Raw genomic sequence first — 3,679 nt, 5'->3', positions numbered from 1 at the left:
GTTCTGCTTTCTTTGTTTTAAAAATCACCGCTTCAACCTACTTTTAAAAAATGGCATTTCTTTTCCTGTCCAAATTTATCCAAAATCAGTTTACATTTAGGCCATAAGGTTTTAAAAAACAGGCGGGGAGGGGGGAGGCTCCGGTTCCTCTGCCCTTGCAGCTGCCACTTTCTTGCATTTCGTTTGATTCTCACTCCCCGACTCTCCCAGGCCCGCCCGGCCCCGCCCCGCCGGGAGGGGCGGCCCCGCCTCCAGGCCCCTCTGCTCCGCCCTCGGCCGGCCTGGTGTGGCAGGCCGTGCAGACTCCTGACTGATTTATAGCCGCCTTTTGAGAACACCGAGAAACAAGCAAACCTCCACTCCAGCCCCCAACCAAAAAAAAAACACCAACAATCCCGTGGAAAGGGGAGGTCCAGCTCTTCTGTAAAACCCTGGCTAACGTTACCCCCGTGACGCCGGCCGGCCAGGATGAACCTCCAGCCGCGGCCTGCGGAGGGCAGCGCCCCGGCCCCGGGCCCGTTGGCCGGAGGACAGCGCGCCTGTGGGAGGAAGTGCTCGCCAGGGAGGCGCTCCTCTCCGAATCCCTTCCGGAAGACGTCGGGTCTCCCCGCAGACAAGTGCTGGCGTGTCCACGCGCAGGTCTGCGCTGGCCTGTCGCCGACGAGTCCGCCAACGTGACTTGGAGCTCCTCCTCCGCCTTGTGACTGCAGCCGCCCTTCCTCAGCTCGCCTGACATTCCGCCGACGCCAGTGTCCCGCACCAGCCCGGGGCCGCCGCGCCCCCCACCCAGGAACAGGACGGCCCCCCTGCATCGGACTCTCCACCTTCTTGGAGTCAGGCTCCACGTGAAGCTCGCTCAGTAATCTCCTTGACGTGTTTTATATTGTTTTGACCGCCTTCTTTTGTAGAAATAAAAATTGACCTTAGAATGTGTCGTCAGATGGACTCGTAAGGATCTGAATGCTCATGGCTTTTCCAAGCAGGCGGGACTGCCCCTGAAGTAGTAGAGTCCTGCTCACTGACACCCAGAGGAGGCCCGGGATCGGAGCTCGGGGGCCCGCCTCCACTCCTGCCGCCCGGGCCTGCCTCTCCCGGCACTCCGCGGGCGAGACCCGGTGGAGACGATGACTTAACCTTGGCTTTCTCTCTTAATTCTGGCTTTGTGAGTTGAGGTCTTCAGGGCTCGCGGCCCGTGAAGCAGCTCGGCTTTACCCAGCGGACGGGGGGCGGTGGTGGGGGCAGCCTGCGGCCTGACCGCAGCTTCGGTACCCCAGGTACGCGCAGACAGGCCTGGGGCCGTGCGCCCGTGCGGCACGGCCACGCCCATCTCATTAGCAGAAAGGCGATGAGGGGCTTGATTTCACTCACGTGCAGATTTGTTAATAAAATGCCAAATTCTGTCAGAAGCGCTCCAGGTCAGCCGCGGTTTGTTCTCGCCGCTCTGAGCCCAGAATTATTGCCATTCCTGGAAACTCGCCCACCGCTTCGTGCTTCCCAGCGCAGCTCTGCCGCCTGCGTCCCCTGCCCCCGTGTCTGCTCGCCAGTCTCCGGGAGGACGCCCGCCGTGCTCCACGCGGCGGCCCCTCCCCTCGGGGGTTCACACTGCTTCGCCCCGCCCCTCCGAGAGCGGGTTGGCGGCCCGCCCGGCCTGGATCCACTGGCGGGCTGAGCCCTCAGGCAGACGTGGAGCAGCTCACCAGCAGCCTTGCTCCTCCGGACCCGACGGCTGGTCTCCTGAGCAGGGGAGAGCTGCCAGGCCCGCCTCCGAGCGAGAGCCCTGGCCTCCCGCCCTTCCCCACGGCGGGCATGAGCCTCCCGAGCCGCTGCGATCTGCTCTGCTGCCCTGAATAAAAGAGCTCTGGGACATGGTCTGCTCGTGTGGGTTTGTCTCTTCCTTCCTGGGGGTGGGGCTGCATGGGCCTCCAGGAGAGGGTTCCAGACAGGTTCTGGCCAGGCCCCGGGCATCAGGGGAGGGGACACTGGCCTCTGGATGTGCATCACCTCAGCCACACCTAACAGAGAAGCAGACCCTGGCCCTGAGTAGGGTGTCTCCTGGAAGGAGGCTGGGGAGCTGGTGAGGGTGTGCACAGGGAGGGGCCAGGCCAGTTGCTTGAATTCCAGCCCCAACCTGCCCCCTAGGCCGGGACTGCGGCCCTCGGGCTGGCTCAGCAGCAGGCCCGCTGGGGCCCTGACAGAGCTCTCCACTCGGGCCCCTGCTTGGGGGTCTCACACCAGCTGAGACCCAGACAGCTTGGCCTGCAGGTGGCAGCGGGAACATCCTGGGGCGTCGTTTCAGCAGGTGAGGCGGCCGGTGCCTTCCCTTGATCATCAGTGGGGCCCCCACCACCAGCCACAGCCCCTCCCCAAAGCCTGAGACCCCGTCCACTCCCTGCCCTCAGCGGCCCCGTCTCTGGTCTTCCTCCCTCGCTATACGCTCCACCTGCGTCCGCTCGGCCTGGCATCTGGCCCCTCCTGCTCCCTGGGCTCCTCCGCCCAGGACCCTGGACTGGGGGGGTCCCGTCCGCACGGGCCCGCGTCCTGCTCCGGCTGTCCTCCCCAGCACCATGTCTGTGTGGCACCCTGCAGGGCACCCCTGAGCCTCAGTGCTCCCACCACCCACAGTGGCTCCTCCCCGCTCACTCCCCTCCTCCCCCACCCCACCAGGAGCGGAGCAGAGTGAAGCCCAGTCCTCGCACAGCGCAGTGCCGGCGGGCCCTGCGTGCGAAACGCCATCTTCCTGGGTGCTGGTCGGCGGGCGCTGTGAGCCACGCCACATGGAGGCTTTGCCCTCACACTCAGCTGTGTGTCCCCTCCCACAGCAGCCTGGGCCCCATGCCTGTCCCTGTGTGTAGAGACCGTGGGCTTGCGGACGGTGTCCCAGCTGCCCCGGGCCTGGTGGACCATGGGTAACGGCGAACCCCTCATCTGGGCCGTCCTGAGCACGGCAGGTTGGACACGAGCAATGCCCCCTGTGGGATCTGGGACCAGCCCTCCACCTCCTCATCCCTGTCGCTGAGGGCCTCTGCTCCTCCCGCTCCGGCTCCCTGGTGACGGAAGCCTCTCCCGAAGACCCTCCGGCTCCCCTGTCACCCACACTCTCTCCTGGGCCAAGGGCCACATGGCCAGTTCTTCCCAGAGCGGCAGACCCCCTCCCCTCCAGGGGAGCACACACAGACCCCCGTGGGTGGGGCAGGATGAGAGGGAGGAAAGGGCCCACAGCTGGAGAAGTCAAGGTCCAAGGAAGGGTGGGGAGGAGCCTGGAACCAGAAAGAGGGGCTGAAGCCACCAGTCGGGGCCCCACCCTCACGCGGTCAGTTCATGCAGCGGGCTCTTCTGGCCCCAGTGGCCGCCCGACCCAGACTAAGACCCAGCGCGTGCGAGTGAGTGGGCAGGCAGCCTCACAGCTGTGGCCCCGTTCTCGGGGTCTGCAGAACGGGGACACCAGTGCTGTGACATGACACTCCGTGAGATAAGAAGGACCACGCAGGGCACCGCCCTCGACCCAGGCCCCGGAGCCCCACCCACAGGGCATCCATGGGTCAGGAGGGACCCCAGGTGCACAGAAGACTGTCCCTCCTGGGCAAACGTAAAACACTCCTGCAGGCTTGCGGGACCTTCTCAGGCCCACCCCCCTGGGGTGGCAGAGGACCGCTGACTTAGGCTTCCCCCAGAACTGTAG

The sequence above is a fragment of the Budorcas taxicolor genome, chromosome 17 (assembly GCF_023091745.1).
Source record: "Budorcas taxicolor isolate Tak-1 chromosome 17, Takin1.1, whole genome shotgun sequence".
Lineage (NCBI taxonomy): Eukaryota > Metazoa > Chordata > Mammalia > Artiodactyla > Bovidae > Budorcas > Budorcas taxicolor.
The sequence above is the reverse complement of the archived record's forward strand: the minus strand, read 5'-3'. Positions refer to the sequence as shown.